Source organism: Caretta caretta, chromosome 5 (genome assembly GCF_965140235.1).
Source record: "Caretta caretta isolate rCarCar2 chromosome 5, rCarCar1.hap1, whole genome shotgun sequence".
Taxonomy (NCBI): domain Eukaryota; kingdom Metazoa; phylum Chordata; order Testudines; family Cheloniidae; genus Caretta; species Caretta caretta.
The window spans coordinates 39,207,163-39,226,129 of record NC_134210.1 but is presented as its reverse complement, the minus strand read 5'-3'; positions in this window follow the sequence as shown (position 1 = coordinate 39,226,129).

Genomic DNA, 18,967 nt, shown 5'->3' with positions numbered 1-18,967 from the left:
CAAAAAAACATGGTAGAGTCTCATAGCCCAGGTCTACAGACTTGGGCTTATGTGATGGTGCTAAAAATAGTTGTGTGGAGGTTGTGCTCAGGCTATGAACTCCACCCCCATCTGGACATGTACACAGCTATTTTGAGTGTCAGCATAAGCCCTTCAAGCCCAAGTCTGTAGACCCAGGCTCTGAGACTCGCTGCTCAGGTTTTCCGCTTGCTGTGTAGGTGTAGCCATAGGCACCTAGGGAACTTTTACAGTGGAAATTTAGGTGCTGAGTGAGTTTATGCACCTACAGTGGTAGGCAGCAGCTGCATGGTGTTTTGTGAATCACGGTGGTACCTAAAACTGGGCCTTAGGTGTGTAGGTACCTCTGTAGTCTGGTACCTTCCAGTGCTTTTGTATAGCCATCAAAGTTTTCACTGGAGGAAAGTTTCCAGGTTCCTGCAAATGATTCACATGTTATCCCGCGCTTGCTAAGCAGATGTCCTGGAGACAGTAACCAGTAGAAAGTAGAAGCAACAGCTATACACAGCCATTCAGCTAGCCACCTATGGACAAACTCCTACACCCACATCTCCCCACATCTTTTCCCCAGGGCTTCTCTTACCTATCCTCTACCAGCCCCTACACCAGCCCTCAATTATCACTAGTTCCACTCAGACACTCCCCCAAACCCAGCTGCCCTGTTTCTTGCCCTCAGTAGCCTTTTGCCTGTGCTCCTAAAATACCCTTTGGCACTCACTTACCAACAGCAGCTGCCACGTTTTGTGGTGTTCCTTGTCTACCCCTGGCACTGCTTAGAGAAAGGTGTATTGACTTGGAGCTGAAGTTTATAATCCTATACAAATTTGATGATGAGCCAATTTGAACATCATTTGCATAAAATGTCACATGGAGCTGCACAAAGCTTGGCAGTGATGTTTGGCAGTGATATTTACAATGCTGGTTCTAACTAGAACCAGCATTGTAAATACCTCTCCTGAACTCTAGATGCTTCAGAGCCTGGCCTTTTTCTGTAACTACTTCTTTTAGATAAAGACACTACTCTAGGCTGCTGAGAGAGGCATGGCTGCTGCCTGCTGCAGGCAGAGACTTCCCATTCTCTCTCTCACATTTCTGCCTGTGCTGGCCATGTTAACTCATTCTCTCCTCCACTTCTGTCCCATGGGAGCAGTAGGTGCTATACTGCTCTCCCAGGCCTTACCTAGATTAGGGTAAACCAGAGGTGAAAGTGGGCTGGTATGTTGTACTGGTAAGACGTGGGCGCCGGGACCAGCCTGTACACAGCAGATGTTAAAACACTGCCGCAGCCGTGCTTTAATGTTGCTGCTCCTTTTTCCCCTCCCTCCCACCAGGGCCACTGACCGGAGCGGGCGAGGGGAGAGGGCAAAAGGGGTCCCTGCCCCAGGGTCTGGCTATTTAAAAGGGTCGATGGCTCCCGGCCACAGCCGCTGCTATCATGGCAGCGGCTGGAACCCCAGGCCCTTTAAATCACAACCAGAGTCCTGGGCAGTGCAAGCCGGGCACTGTGGAAGGGCCGGCTGGGGGAGGCTGACCCCAGCCCCACCCCTTCTGCCCAAGGCCCCGCCCCTTCCAGGGGCCCAGAGCTGGGCCCCCATACCAGTAACTCTTTTATGTTACTTCCACTCCTGGATAAAACATGTGTTGCTAGCATATGTTAGAAAAGTCTAGTGTAGACAAGGCACACCGCTCAACTGGTGGCATTAAAACCCATAGGGGAGTTGTATTAATTTAATTTGAATATATGGGCCCAAAGAGTCAAAGGTGTTAACATGACCCTGCAACTGTCCAACATTAAACAGTTTTAAACAAGGGTTGGGGTTTGGTACACAGAGACCTCAGCCTGCTTAATCCCATGGCAAACACACCATTAAAAATCTTTTTAACCCTTTATTAAAATACAAGAAAAAAGGAAAAACCAGTTAAAGCATTTCAAATGTAAAGTATTAAATAAGGCTTTCATTTTAACAACATGCTTTGTTCCTTTTCTCTCGAGCTGAAGAGAGCTTTTAGAGGGAACCCACTATCTGATAGTCTCTTGGATGGCTAAAAGGATGGTACTAACCACAGGCGAAGGAATATGTCACCCTACACACAAAGGTACCTTTTAGTTCATGCCAGCAGAGTCTACGCAGCGGTGTCAGTGCTCTGCAATTCACACCCCCATCTGCAGAGCCACTTCTCCCGGAAATCTGCCACCCCATAGGCAGCTGCCACCCTCTTTAACTGCCTGTAGGTAGGGCAGCCTCTGGGTGTGGGGGAGGCAGCAAACTAGGAGAGTTCCACTAGTCTTGCTGTTAGGATCCTGGAGTTAGAATCCTGCACAGATGCTAGTTTTGGGGAATGAAACACTCAACAGAGCAAGAAAACGTACTTTTATTGGTGCTATGAGAAAAAGAATTGATTTCAATCCTTTCCTTTGGCATGGCCTTAAGTCTGTGCTACATTTCAAAGAACTTGGTGTGAACTTGAACCTCTTCAACCCAGTATCTACAGAATGGAAGATGTGGTGTCTAATTACAAATTGATTAGATAATTAAAATGAATAGATTTCATAGAATCATAGAAGATCAGGGTTAGAAGAGACCTCAGGAGGTCACCTGGTCCAACCCCCTGCTCAAAGCAGGACCACTCCAACTAAATCATCCCAGCCAGGGCTTTCTCAAGCCGGGCCTTAAAAACCTCTAAGGATGGAGATTCCACCACCTCCCTAGGTAAGCCATTCCAGTGCTTCACCACTCTTCTAGTGAAATAGTGTTTCCTAATATCCAACCTAGAGCTCCCACACTGCAACTTGAGACCATTGCTCCTTGTTCTGTCATCTGCCACCACTGAGAACAGCCAAACTCCATGCTCTTTAGAACCCCCCTTCAAGTAGTTGAAGGCTGCTATCAAATCCCCCCTCACTCTTCTTTTCTGAAGACTAAACAAGGCCAGTTCCCTCAGCCTCTCCTCATAAGTCATGTGCCCCAGCTTCCTGATCATTTTTGTTGCCCTCCGCTGCACTCTCTCCAATTTGTCCACATCCTTTCTGTAGTGGGGGGCCCAAAACTGGATGCAATACTCCAGATGTGGCCTCACCAGTGCTGAATAGAGGGGAATAATCACTTCCCTTGATCTGCTGGCAATGCTCCTACTAATGCAGACAAATATGCCGTTAGCCTTCTTGGCAACAAGGGCACACTGCTACCTCATATCCAGCTTCTCATCCACTGTAATCCCCAGGTCCTTTTCTGCAGAACTGCCGCTTAGCCAGTCGGTCCCCAGCCTATAGCAGTACATGGGATTCTTCCGTCCTACATGTGAGCCAAGAACTTCCGGATGCCAAGTGGTAGAGGGCACAGGGGTACAGAGATCCCCTGAGTTCACCAAAAGAACACCTTGTCAGGTCTCTACTTAAAGTCTGTGTCACACTGGTCATCATAATCACTGCAAAATATATGTATGGGTGTTGTGTAAGGAATTATGTATATCTACTGAAAATTATGTTCTTAAATTCCGTGACTAGGGACTGGTCATCAGAGAAGTAAAAAGCAGGTTTTCTTTCAGGCAACAAATGTTTATCCATCTGTCTGTTTACATGTAAATTAGGTATTGTATGGTTCAGAAGGGGCAGTCATTTAGCGTCTGAGTGGATTGGTAATGAAGGATTGTGAAATCGTCAAAGAGAGGACATTGACAAGAAGAAAACAAGGGAGAGCCCTGTTTGAAATAAGGACAATGAACTTTTGTGAGTATAAATTAAGGGGTATGGAGATACACCCCTATTCCTTCAACGTGTGATGACGAGACGCCAGTGGGCCTGATCTTATGAGAAGGGATCTCAGCCAAACTGGTTGAAAAGGCTGAGAAAAGGACTTGGTGTAAGTTATTTTGTAGTAGATGGGGCAGAATGCCTTGTGAGCTTAGGCTTTAAAAATTGTGTTATGATTTTTTATACGATTTTATTATATGTTATATATTATAACAATTTATAAACAATTTATATGATTTTTTTTCATTTCCCCCCAATATTCTTACTTTCTGTCACTTGAATTTGTTCTTTGATGATAAGCTCATTCTTGTATTTTTTCTCTCGCTCTCCCTCCTCCTGCCAATGGTGTGTATTAAGTAGACTGGGGATCCTGAATTGAATCTTGAAAGCAGGGGGTACTATTCCTTCAGGAGTAGTGGATCTGAGTGTTCTATGAGTGTTCAATGAAGCAGGAGCGGGGCACTCCAGAGGGAAGCTTGGAGGACTCAGAGGTTGGTGTGTGCCCATTGCAACCTGTACAGAGAGAGCAAGGCTTGTGGAGGCCTGCAAGGTTGTGCCTATGTTGCCAGAGGCTGGTGGATTCAGGGAGCTGCTTCATAGTAGACACAGAAAAAACTTCCTGACACTAAGGGCTCACATCCCTGTGTTATCCTGAGACACATCATAGGAGGCAAAGGTCTATCTAAACATGATGAAAATCTGACAAATTTAAACCAAATAGGAGTATTTCCAGTTCTCTCAGCATTCCATGAACAATTCAGACTGATTAAGCATAAAGTAAGATGTGACCGTGGGACTTTTTTTTTTGGTTAGTTGTTTTAATTTTTTTTTTTTAAATTGCATGGCAATATGGATCCTTGTGTTTGATTTCTGTGACACAGAGAACACATTTTCAAAAACAGGATATAAATTTGTTGATGACCACTTGTTTGCATTTGGTGCCCAGCTGCATGACTGGGGAATGCCCAACAAATGCTGTTTGTGCTTAAATTGCAAGTTTTTCCAGGGGCAAAATTGAGGGTTCAGATATAAAGGGGCCTGCTTTTAACTCTGCTTTTACAGGGATGTAACTCCATTCATTTAGTTCCAGCAGAGTTACACAAATTTGAAACTGAAGTAACACAATGAACTTTGGTGAGAACCTTTTGAAAATTCAGCCAATTGAGCATAAACTCACATGCCACAGAGGCCCATGAGCATTTGTGAAATTAACGAAGGAAAAGTGGTAATTCTCATTATTAGCTCTCTGACATTAAGCAGGCAGAAAATGTCTCGTGCACCTTTGTTCATAATCCTGCTCTAGAAGAGAAGTGTATAATCCTTTATCATAAAGTAAATCACCTGATACCGTTCCAAATTTGCAGACTCGAAACTTAAAATCCATGTAAAGTTTGAGATCAGTGTAAATTACTCTTTTGGAAACTTAAATGCTTTATTTGAAGTTTGTAGAGAATATTAATGTTGTAAAACCAGTATATTACATGTATCGCCCATGAGCTTTTTAACGAAATGCACATGTGCTTTGGAAGTGCCTTGTTACTTAGCCCTGGTCTACACTAGGAGTTGAGGTTGAATTTAGCAGTGTTAAAGCGATTTAACCCTGCACCCGTCCACATGACAAAGCCCTTTTTTTCAACTTAAAGGGCTCTTAAAATCGATTTCCTTACTCCACCTCCACAAGGGGATTAGTGCTGAAATCGGCCTTGCTGGGTCGAATGTGGGGTACTGTGGACGCAATTTGACGGTATTGGCCTCTGGGAGCTATCCCAGAGTGCTCCATTGTGACCGCGCTGGACAGCACTTTCAACTCAGATGCACTGGACAGGTTGATAGGAAAAGGCCCGCGAACTTTTGAATTTCATTTCCTGTTTGGCCAGCGTGGCAAGCTGCAGGTGAGTGCAGAGCTCATCAGCAGAGGTGACCATGATGGAGTCCCAGAATCACAAAAGAGCTCCAGCATGGGCCGAACGGGAGGTACGGGATCTGATTGCTGTATGGGGAGAGGAATCCGTGCTATCAGAACTCCGTTCCAGTTTTCGAAATGGCAAAATATTTGTCAAAATCTCCCAGGGCATGAAGGACAGAGGCCATAACAGGGACCTGAAGCAATGCTGTGTGAAACTTAAGGAACTGAGGCGAGCCTACCAGAGAGGCAAACGGCCGCTCTGGGTCAGAGCCCAAAACATGCCGCTTCTATGATGAGCTGCATGCCATTTTAGGGGGTTCAGCGACCACTACCCCAGCTGTGTTGTTTGACTCCTTCAATGGAGATGGAGGCAACACGGAATCAGGTTTTGGGGACAAGGAAGATGATGATGATGATGATGAAGTTGTAGATAGCTCACAGCAAGCAAGCGGAGAAAACGGTTTTCCCGACAGCCAGGAACTATTTCTCACCCTGGACCTGAAGCCAGTACCACCTGAACCCATCCAAGGCTGCCTCTCAGACCCACCAGGTGGAGAAGGGACCTCTGGTGAGTGTACCTTTTTAAATAGTATACATGGTTTAAAAGCAAGCGTGTTTAATGATTAATTTTCCCTGACATTCGCGGCCAGTACAGCTACTGGAAAAGTCTGATAACATGTCTGGGGATGGAGCAGAAATCCTCCGGGGACATCTCCATAAAGTTCTCCTGGATGTACTCCCAAAGCCTTTGCAAAAGGTTTCTGGGGAGGGCAGCCTTATTCCATCCACCATGGTAGGACACTTTACCACGCCAGACCAACAGCACATAGTCGGGAATCACTGCAGAACAAAGCATTCCAGTGTATGTTTGCTGGCATTCAAACAACATCCGTTCTTTATCTCTCTGTGTTATCCTCAGTAGAGTGATATCATTCATGGTCACCTGGTTGAAATAGGGTGCTTTTCTTAAGGGGACATTCGGAGGTGGCTGTTCTTGCTGGGCTGTTTGCCGTTGCTCTGACGGAGGGAGGGGCGACTGACGACATGGCTTACAGGGTTGGCTTACAGGGAATTAAAATCAACAAAGGGGATGGCTTTACATTAAGGAGAAACAAAAACAACTGTCACACAGAATGGCCCTCTCAAGGATTGAACTCAAAACCCTGGGTTTAGCAGGCCAATGCTCAACCCAATGCTCAACCCACCAAGCTATCCCTCCCCCTAGTATTTCAGGCAGGACTGAATCTCCATTAAACTTTTCAAGATGCCCCTGACAGACCTCACCGAAACAATTGTCGGCTGTTGATTTCACGGAGGGAGGGAGAGGGGAGCAAATGAATACAAAACAAATCTGGTGTATCTCTTGTTTTGATCCACTCCATCTATCTTTTACATCTTTGGCTGCCAGCAGACGGTGCAGTAGGACTGCTAGCCATCCTCATCTCCTGCCTGCTCAGCAGAAGATGGTACAATAGGACTGCTGGCAGGACTAAAGAGAATGACCTGGTCGAGTCATTCCTATTTTAGTCCCTGTGCCCATGTCTGCCCAGGCACTCCTGACCGACCTTACCGAGGCGGCCAGGAGCACCTCGGACATGATGACGATGGTTTTCAGGCCTATTGCACCATCTGCTGCCACAAGGCAATGGGTTGCTGCTGTGTAGCAATGCAGTACCGCATCTGCCAGCACCCAGGAGACGTACGGTGACAGTGAGCTGAGCAGGCTCCATGCTTGCCGTGGTATGGTGTCTGCACAGGTAACTCAGGAAAAAAGGCGCAAAATGATTGTCTGCCATTGCTTTCATGGAGGGAGAGAGGGAGGGCCTGACGACATGTACCCAGAACCAGCGACGGCAATGTTTTTGGCCCATTAGGCATTGGGATCTCAACCCAGAATTCCAATGGGTGGCAGAGACTGCGGGAACTGTGGGACAGCTATCCACAGTGCAACGCTCCGGAAGTCGATGCTAGCCTTGGTACTGTGGAAGCACTCTGCCGAGTTGATGCACTTAATGCACTCAGAGCATTTTGTGTGGGGACACACACAATCGACTATATAAAAATGATTTATAAAAAACCGACTTCTATAAATTCAAACTAATTTCGTAGTATAGACATACCCTTAGTTTACTGTTTGGCAGATAAAAGCTGAGTTATGTGTGTTTTATGTTGATGAGATATGTGTATGTATTACTAACGTGTGAAGTCTCATAATTGCTGTTGCACAGATTTTCAGTTAGATAAAATTTACTGGTAAAATGTTAGTTAGGTTTTGAATATGGGTACTTTATGGTGATGTCACACACAAGATAGATTTTAGAAACTATCTCGTGTGACAGAATTACCAATGTGAGCTCATTTCTGCAGGGCTCCTGTACTATAAAATTTAGCAGTACATCACTGGTAATAACTGGGGAAAAGAGAAAATGCTAGTTAATATGGACTGAAGCTGCTGTTTCCTGGAAGACAAAACAGGACAAACACGTACAAAAGGGGAAAGAAAAGAACAGTAAAGATAGCAAATGCAGCTTCTGTCTCTGGTGCTGACTTTCACTTGCAACCTCTCTGCTGGAAAAACACAGGCACAGCCTTTCAGCCTTATCAGCCTCTCCAAAACCTGGCAAACTTGTTCCAGTGTGGGGCTGTGTAGGGCATTGTTTTGCTTGGTTTTCTGGTCACAGGCTCTCAGCGGTATTGTAAAATATGTAGTATTGGCTGGCTGAGCCAGACTTTTATTAGACAGAAGGAAAAAGGAGAGGGATAAGAAGAAGAAATAAGGCTCGGGGGGGAGAGGGAAGGAAACTTGCGGGGGTGGGGGGTAGGAGAACAAAGTCTCACATTCCAGCCAGCACAGGTGACTGGTGAAAATGTTCTTTGGGGGACTGAATGAAACTTAATAGCAACTGTGCTCAGGAACATTTTGTGCCATTCAGAATTGAGCGATTCCGACAGCAGTGGTTTTGGTGTATAATAGTGTATATGTAAGGGGACTTACTAAAATTAAATGAAAACTAAAATAAAATGTCCCCTTACTAAAATTCAGTAGGGATGTTTTGGTTGGCTAGCTCCCAGTACTAAAAGGGGAAGTGTCGACAGGAAATCAGGACCCTGAGACTGACAGTCCCTAGGAGCAATGAGGAGAGGCCAATGCTCCAGGTCAGCCTGAATGACAGGGCGGGCCGGCTAATCAGAGGGCGGACCGGCTAATCAGGGAGTCAGGAGGCCAGGGAGGTCCTGTCCTCTGTGTGAGCTCGAATTGCCTGGGTCAGACAGAGTGGGGCCGAGCTAAGGAGAAAACAGGGGAGCAGAGCTGTGCCAGATCCAGAGGGACCAGAAAAGCAGCCCAGAGAGAGCAGACCCTGTCCTGGGAGCAGAGCTGCAGCCCCAAAGCCAGAGGCACAGCCCAGAGAGAGCAGACTTGCCCTGGGAGCAGAGCTGCAGCAACCAGAGCCAGAGGGGCCAGAGAAGCAGCCCATGAAGTAGGTCAGTGCTGGGAGCAGAGTCACAGAAGCAGTCTGCAGAGCAGACCTGTCCTGGGAGCAGAGCTGCAGCAACCAGAGCCAGAGGGGCCAGAGAAGCAGCCCAGGGAGCTGGAGGCAGAGCAGCAGCAGCAGTGCAGAGACAGTGGTGGAGCTGGAGCTAGAGCAGTCCAGAGCCGGGTGTGGTGAGCAGCTGGGGAGAGCAAGGGGGGACCCTGGGCAGCGGGCCCAGCACAGGGAGACGCCTCAGCCAGGAGGCTCTGCAGACCAGACTCAGAGGGGGATTGGTAACCCCGACAGGGCGGGGGCAACACTGGGAAGAAGGGCCCTGCCACCTAGAACCTGAGAGCGTGTGGCCACCACCAGAGCGAGTGTCCGACCCACAGCATCCCTGCAGCACAGCCAGAGCCTGAGCAGGAGGCCTGGGACTTACAAGAACAGACTGTGAACTGCCCTGGCATTCCAGAGACACTGTTTGTGATGTTCCCTGCCACAGAGTGGGGTGATGTGTTTCCTTTAACCTTTCCCATTTTTCCTTATTCTTTTTAAAATTAATTGTTGATTAAATAACTTGCATTTGCTTTAAATCGTATGTAATGGTCAGTGGGTCAGAGAAGTGCCCAGTGCAGAGAGAGTACCCCAGAGTGGGGACACCCTGGTCCCTGTCCTATGTGACCACAGCAGGGTTGGGGGTTGAGCCCCCCAGGAATCTGAGGCTCAGCCTTGTTGGAGTTATGAGGACTCTGCCAGACAAGAGAGTGGAAGGGGAATCCTCAAGAGCAGGGAGGCCTCTGGTTAAAGGAAGTGGGAGCGAGGACTCAGATCCTTTTGCCAGCCCACTTCACCGGGGTAGTGCAGAAGCCAGGAAGGTTCCCCACAATAACAGGATTATTCCCCTGCTTACATATATATTCAAGCTGCAAATAGAAACATTGCTTGCTTACTGTATACAGCATTTGACCACAACCCAGTGGCCAGTCTGTTTATCTTGTGTTAGTCCACTTACATCGGTAGTAAAACACATTCAGCAAGAACACAAAAAATAAAAACCTTGCTCTTACCTTCTTATTCCAGTGGAAGTTGTCTGTTTCCCTTGGTAACATAAATTATCACAGCTTCTGAAGGATCAATGTCTTCAGTGATGTCAGATTCAATGTTCAGGATAGCCAAAGCTGAAAACCTTTCCTGGCTCATTGTTCTCAAGTATGTTTTAATTTGATGCATTGCTGAGAAGGATGTTTGAGATTTTACTGAGCCAGCAGACAGTGAAGAGCTAACTGAATCAGTTTACAGAAATCTGAGGCTGTTAGCTTGGATCTCAGATTTTCTAACATTACAACCTGTCCATGAGATTCAGTATCAGTATGTACAATCTGCATTTCAGATTTTGCTAAACTGGCATTGCTTGCTATGATCTTCCCTTAGATTTCCAGCACCTTGTCAACTGTGAGAGGTTCACAAGTCAGAATGGCATTTACACTTCTGGCAAGCATTGACGTTTCCTCAGAAAACCTTCTTTTAATTTCCCCATTAATGTATTAATAACTGGGGGAAAAAACGTGGTTGGCACCACTTTTGCTTAAGGTTCTGGGGTTCAGCTGGAAGGTGTTCTCTTGCTCCACTGCTTGAGTACACAATGAAGTCGCTTGGTTTTAAATTTTACCTTGGTCTCCAAACACCTTTTGTCTTCCTCTCCCTTAATAGAAATTCCTGCATTTTTGGCATTTTGCAAAACATCGTCCCAAATACGATTCCATGATTTTTTATTTCTCATGTTTTCCAAACTTGTGGCAGTAGTGCTAAGTACTTTTCCTGTTCAGGAGAGTGTGACCTTGTTGGTTTGCAGGGCCTTGTGTGTGATCTAATGATCAAAAACTAATAGATGTGATAAAAATCCGTCTTTTGCACTTGTTGCAGTAAACCACTTACTTCAACAAAACTTCAGTTACTTCCAGGCTGGCAGAGCTTGTTTAGATACTAGATGATAATATGAAATTAGAATAACTAACATGAAAGCTAAGTCAAACTTCAGAAAAAGAGCGTCACTTGCATTTTGAAGTTATTACATGGAGGAGAAAAATCCATTTGATAACACCCTTACTGAAACGGTAGAACATACGGGATTAACACAGGGTCTTACCATTGTACCACACACCTACAAGTCAGAGCTGATATGAAAACTGTGTGGGTGGGGCCCCACCAGCAAGATCGAAGGAAACACTATGATGAAAAATCCACTGCTCACCACTGATACCAGCTCCTGGAGAGGGATATAGATAGGACCCTCCCAAATTCATGGCCCATTTTGGTCAATGTCATGGTCATAGGATTTTTAAAATAATAAATGTAATGATTTCAGCAATTTAAATCTTAAATTTCACGGTGTTGTAACTGTAGGGGTCCTGACCCAAAAAGGAGGTGCCGGGGCGGGGGTGGTGGTTTGCAAGGTTAGTGTAGGGAGGTTGCAGTACTGCTACCCTTACTTCTGCTGCAATGACTTTGGAGCTGGGCAGCCGGAGAGCAGTGACTGCTGGCCAGGAGCCCAGGTCTGAAGGCAAAGTCACAGCCAGCAGCAGTGCAGACGTAAGGATGGCATGGTATGGTATTGCCACCCTTACTTCTGTGCTGCTGCCTTCAGAGCTGAACCCTTGGTCAGTAGCTGCTACTCTCTGACCACCCATCTCTGAAGGCAGTGCAGAAGTAAGGGTCGCAACACCATGACCCCCCTAAAATAACCTTGCAATCCCCTTTTCGGTCAGGATTCCCAGTTTGAGAAATGCTGGTCTCCCCCATGAAATCTGCATAGTATAGGGTTAAAGCACACAAAAGACCACATTTCATGGCTGGAGACCAGATTTCGTGGTCCATGACACATTTTTCATGGCCGTGAATTTGGCAGGACCCTAGATATAGATAATCTTAGCAGAGTGCTGCCCTTGGGACACTGCATATGTTCTCCATCTTTTACATATTTCATATCACCCTAAGTCTAGTGAGTGTCTGATAGGTGTGAAGCAACCACCCTCAGCTGCTGGATGAGAGAATCGCCCTCTTTCTTATGCTACTGCCATAAAGCCTGCAAGATGCTGTGAGTAGGGGGCATCTCCACAACACTATACCTCTCCCCGTACCTTCCAGGCTACCAGTGAATATCTCCAGTGCTCTATTCCTCTTTCAGGTTTTAAAAAAAAATATTTGTATTATTTTATCCCCCCAGCCCACAAATAGATTCAGTACCTACCTCTCCTGTTCATCACTTTCCTAAATAGCAAGTAAACACTACAATTGATTATTGTTAGTTTTAGTGCTGTCCACAGGGCTTCAAACAGCATAGAAAACAGTGAACACTCTAGGTGCTCACAAGCTCCTTAAAGGAATAGTACCCTATTCCTGTATACGACAGTTAGCTGAAGTAGCTAGTGTTTTTAGTGTTGCTATGAGACTCAGACAGTGGCAATGTGGCTTGGTACACTTTAACGGAGTGTGGTGAACTCTGTTTGTGGCTAGAATATCTTAGCCTCCTTTCTGTTTTAATTTCAGAACTCCATCACAGACATGCCAGTTTGATCAAGTTTGTGGAAACATACAAAATGGTTTCTAATGTTGTATGTGAGTGATTCCCAAACTTGTTCCGCCGCTTATACAGGGAAAGCCCCTGGCGGGCTGGCCGGTTTGTTTACCTGCTGCGTCCACAGGTTGGGCCGATCGCGGCTCCCAGTGGCCGCGGTTCGCTGCTCCCGGCCAATGGGAGCTGCTGGAAGCGGCGGCCAGTATGTCCCTCGGCCCGCGATTCTGTTTCAGACAGAACCATTAGATAATCTAGTTTGATATCCTGTATATCACCTTAGAATTTCATCCAGTTACCCCTGTCCTGAGCCCAGTAACAAAGTGTCTTTGACTAAAATGTATATTCAAAAATGGCATCCACTCTTGATTTGAAGACATGGAGAATCTACCATTTCCCTTGGTAGTTTGCTCCAATGGTTGATCACTCTCGTTAAAAATTTGTGCCTAATTTCTAATTTAAATTTGTCTGGCTTCAGCTTCCAGACATTGATTCTTGTTCTCTCTTTCTCTGCTAGATTAAAGATCCCTTTAATGCCTAGTATTTTGTCCTCATGAAGGTGCTTACACACCCTAATCAAGTCAAATCTCAATGTTCTTTTTGATAAACTAAACAGATGGCGCTCTTTAACTCTCTCGCTGTAAGGCATTTTCTCAAGCCCTTGGATCTGTGCCCTCTCCAGTTTTTGATAATCTGTTAAAAAATGTGGACACCAGAACTGGATGCAGTATTTCAGTATTGGTCTCACCATTGCCATAAATAGAGGTAAAATCACCTCCATGTTCTTACTCATTTTTCCTGTTTATATATCCAACAATCACATTAGCCCCTGCACTGCACCGGGAGCTCCTGTTCAGTTACTTGTCCACTTCATTAATGACTTGGATACCAGAGTGGAAGATGGGGAGTATGCTTATACAATTTGTGGATGACACCAAAGTGGGAGGGGTTGCAAGCACGTTGGAAGACAGGATTATAATTCAAAAGGGCCTTGATAAATTGGAGAATGCATCTGCAATCAAGATAAAAGTCAGTAAAGACAAGTGCTACACTTAGGAAGGAAAAATCAAATGCTATAAAACTATAAATGCTACAACTATAAAATGGGGAATAACTGGCTAGCCAGTACTACTACAGAAAAGGATCTGGGGATGATAATGGATCACAAACTGAGTATGAGCTAACAATGTGATGCAATGGCAAAAAAGAATAACATCATTCCGGGGTGTATTAACAAGCATCATATATAAGCTATGGGAGGTAATGGGCCCATTCTGCTGGGCACTGGTGAGGCCTCAGCTGGAGTAAGGTGTCCAGTTGTAGGTGCCACTCTTTTGATAAGATGTGGACAAACTGGAGAGAGTCCAGAGGAGAACAATATAAGTGATCAAAGGTTTAGAAATCCCAACCTCTGAGGAAAACTTATTATTTTATTATTGCATAATAAAACTGGTCATGTTTAGTCTTGAGAAGAGAAGACTGTAGGAGATGGGGGTAGAACCTGATAACAGCTTTCAAATATGTTAACGGCTGCTACAAAGAGGACAGTAATCAGTTGTACTCCATGTCCACTGAAGATAAGACAAGAAATAATGGGTTTAATCTACGGTAAGCGAGATATAGGTTAGTGTCACACGTAAGCCACCACTACTCCCTGGCTCTAAGCACATGCTGCCACATTCAGTCTCAAGTCTCAGTCAAGGAGGTTTATTTATTTAAATTTTTTATAACAAAGGATAGCAAACCAAACAAGGCCGTCTTAGCTCATTACCCAGGCTTCAGGGCCACCCCTCCCACGGGACTCTGGTACTCTAGCTCCTGGCAGCTTCCTCACCTCTGCCAGCTCTGCTCCCCTTTTGGAGCTGCAGCCACAGGATTGTTTCCTTGAGCTCCTGGCCACCTTGCTCCAGCGACCCACCACCAGCATTAGCTCTACTCCAACATGACTGCTCCCCAGCTCTCTTTAATTAGCTGGATTAGGATCAGTTGCTCCAGTGCAGAGGAGCTAGACTCAGTCTATCCCCAGAGAGCAGTTATCCTGTGACCGTTAGCTATTACAAAAAACTTTCTAACTCTCAGGATAGTTAAATACTAAGGGAAGTTGTAGAATCCATATCACTGGAGGTTTTTAAGAACAGGTTGGACAAACAACTGTCGGGGGGGGGGGGGGTCTAGGTTTACTTGGTTGTGTGTTAGCAGGAGGCGGCTGGACATTTCCAGCCCTATATTTCTATCATTCTATACTCCTACGTTGGGGTATATATACCCCACATTGGGATAGAATTGGGTTAAGCAGTTTTGGGCTCCCACACCACTGCCGCTGCAAAGCCTGCACTAGCTAGAAGAGGAGTTTAAAAGAGAGCCAGGCAGCTCAATTAGGGGAGGAAATAGCACATAGGCTAGTGGAATAGCCCAGCAGCTCATGTGCAAGCATATAGCAGAAGCCCTTGCTGCAGGAAAGGTGGGTCCACAAACAGCAGCTATCCCAGAGCAGGGATTAATTTATCTCTAAGGATTAAGGAAGCCTTCACTTGGATTGTTTGGTACTGCGATCATGCCTAGGGAAAGTAAGTAGTAGGAAGTGTCCCAGGGAGACACTTGATATTGCTGCTACTTGTAGAGCCCTTAGTCAGCGCCTAGTGGAGAGGGAGGACCCAAGTTCCTCTGCCAAACCTCTCTCATGAAACAAGAGCAAACCCTTCTCCAGACTAAGGGGGAATACAGATGTTGTGAGATCTGAGTCAAGGGCAAGCAGCCCATAGGAACCTGGAGGAGGGCTGAAGGCTCTTCATTTTGTGGGGACATTGGACATCTATATCTTGTTGGATTCTGTTACTCTGGAAGGGAATTGACTCAACTGGTAACCTGGCTGGAGGGCCAAGTTACTACCTACGGGAAGAGGAACTGCCACAGAGCTGGAGGGAGTGCTGGCAAGGGATACGCGAGACAGGGGAGAGCTGGGACCCAGTGACCTAAGTGCTACGCAGCACAACAGTAAGTCACAGACCCCTAAATCCTTTCCAGAGAGACTGTTTTCCAGTCCCGCATTTGGTAGGTATGGCCTGTGTTCCTTGTTCCTAAACATGTTTTATTTGAATCCAGATCTCTCTGTAAGACTACTCTCGCCTCATCTTTATTTACCACTTTGCCAAGCATTGGGTCAGCCACAAATTTTATCAAGAGTGAGTTTATATTTACTACCCAGTCATTGGTGAAAATGTTAAATAGTGTTGGACCTAGTACTGATCCCCGCAGAACCCCCACTAGAAAGACCTCCATTCGGTGATGACTTCCCGTTGACAACTACCTTGACAATTAGCCATTTCTTAAATCTTTTAACGTGTGCTTTAATGATGACGTACAGAGTGGTCACGTTTCAATCAGAATGTCACATGGTACTGTGTCAAATGCCTAACAGTAGTCTAAATATATTACATCTATTGTATCGTCCTATATCAAACTCATCACTGCAGTATCTGAGTGCCTTCCAATAGTGCATTAAGCAAAGTGACTATACATCTGTCATATGGTGTTTGTTCTTTCATCCTCTCCACAAGGATCGAAGAGTGTGCAGTGCAGTGTCTAGTTCTGGCTGGATTTTAGGTTTTGTTTTTAATTATTTGAATATACATGTTGCTATGTGTTTATATTAGAGTAGACATAGACAGAGGCCTTGCACTTGGAGCAGAAGGTGGTGAGGTTTATGTGGGTCCTTCGTTCTTGGGGGCGTTCAGTCACGCCCCTCAGAAAGTTCTGTCTACTGCACAGACAAGTTTCATCCTTATTGTAGAGAGTTGTTCTGTTGTGCCTGAGGAGCGGAGCTGCTGAACGTGATCTTTGTTCAGGAACGTAGGAAATCTTTTAGATATTGTAATGCTGGCAGACTAGATGCCAGCTCATGCCAAAGCCCCTAGGCCTCACTGAACACTGACAGATGAATAGCTGGAAACCAATCTGGCTCACCTGTGTGTTAGCATTGTTAAAATAAGTATTAAGTTTATGAAAATGTTTTTAGTGTTTAGACTTTATGGAATGCTTATAAGCTGCTGCAAGCAGTAATCTCATTTATAATAGCCATATCCCATGTTAGAAGGTAATATTTAAGTGTTTGCCCTGGAACTGTAAACCCTCAGAGTCAGGAGAAAAGCACTACCAAGTATGAAATACTAGTTTGCCACAGGAAGTGTTATCACCTGTCCAACAAAAGAAGAGCCATAGACATCAGACAAACCAATGTGGAACATCAGTGGACAAATTACTTTCATTTCTTTCCCCGTGCCCATCAAGAGGAGATGTGCATGGGGACTGGTCCCATCAGCTAGAACTATGGGAGAAGGAAATAAAAATCTCGGACAGGAAGAAACTGTATCTCTATGCTGCTTGGACTTGGATATGGCAAGATTTCTAAGAATAAGCAAGGGATCCACAGCTACTTAGCGTGGGCTAGGCCTAAAGGACTTAGAGGGCTTGCATATTAAACAGCAGCCTCTATTATCTTTTGGAACCAAAGACTGTAACTCATTTGTGTGTGTGTTTGTGTATTTTACCTGGTTTGTCGCACTACCCACCTCCAGCTGGGAAACTTGTAAATAACTCTTATTTCCTTTTCCTAGTTTAGTTTATTACAGGATTGGCTACAGGCGTTGTCTTTGGTGTGAGATCAAAGGTGCAATTTACCTGGGGTAAGTGACGGTACTTTGGAACTGGGAGTAACCTGAACAATATTGTGATTTTTTTTTTTTTTTTTTGGGTGTAACGGACCACCTACCACAAAGGCAATCTTATCTGGATATGCCTAATGGATTACACTGCTCAGGTGCTGAAAGAAAGGCTATCTGGAAAACTAGTCCTATGTACAAGAACTTGTGTAGCTCCAATGCTATGTTACTGTCACTGAATCGGAGTACCATCCTGAGCTCTGTGTGCTTGACTCCAACCCAAGACAGATATCTGAAGTTAAAAAAGCTGGCATTCGGCTCCAGCCTGCCTCTGTCAAAGCTTTTTTATTTCTGGAAATTATAATCTGAATACAGCAGAATATTCACAAGGCCCTGAAAAGCAAACACTTGCTGGGAGAGGTGGATGATTGGCGTGCAAGAGTAGGGGAGAATAGCAGGAGAGGGTTGTGGATCCAAGTGATGGGGAGGGGAGAATTAGGACACCAGGAGGAGGGACAGGGACAGAATTTTGTTGCTATTTAATTCCTAGATTTTTAAACAGAAAGAGAAATGTTTGTTGGTAGGAGTTAGTGGCTTTTTAGACAGTTGTAGCTCTCACTTAGGTTGGCAGTTGATATGGTACTGTAATGCTTTTCTTCTGTAGATCTCAAACACTATTACATCATTATCCTCATTTTACAGATGGGAAACTGAGGCAGAGAGGTAACATGACTTGCCCAAGGTCACCCAGCAAGCCAGTGGTAGAGATAGGAATAGTCCCAGTCCAGTGATCTTTCCACTAGGCCACACAGTTGCTATGTAATTCCTCAGTGCTCCCCTCCCCTGTATATTTTGTTATAGTGGAATGGGAATCATGGTCATATTTTGAAACGTTCACAGTTGCTAACAGGGTCAATGAGAAAAATCTCAATCATTGTCTATGTCCTAAAATGTTGACAGTTTTATTACATGATTGTTACAGTAACTTTACGCACGTGAGAGAGGACTGGTGTGTCTTTCTCCTCCTCCACCATTTCCCACATGTAGCTCACCCGACCAACATTTCTAGTTCCGCCTCTTCTCATCCTAGTAAGCTACTGGTTGGTACCGTAGAAGCCATTAACGTGTAAGAGGTTGCTTCTTGCTCTTTCCTGCCGTAAGCTGCTGTGTATAAAAATCACTGTTAGCAATTTACTGGAGGGCTGCATCCTACCTTGGTTAGGTAGCCTGAACTGCACACTGAGGTGGGCCCCTCACTCCCACTACCTACCTCCAGCTGGGATCTCTGCCCCTGCTGAAGCCAGGCTTCCCCAGATGTACCCAGTCTACCCCTCCTCCAAACCAAGATCTATTTTCTATAAAACCATGTTGACTGGAATTAATTATGTTCCTATTCTTTAATTTTTTAGTCACTGAGATTTCCTTAACCAACTCTTCTAGGACTTTTTGGTGCAAGTTATTAGGGTCTGCTGATGGGCTGGAAAGAAATTCATTGGCTTCATATGATACAAATACATGTGACACAAAGCACCCCTGTATTCACACCTTATCCACTAGTGTAATAATCTTTGTACAACATATGCCTTGGGA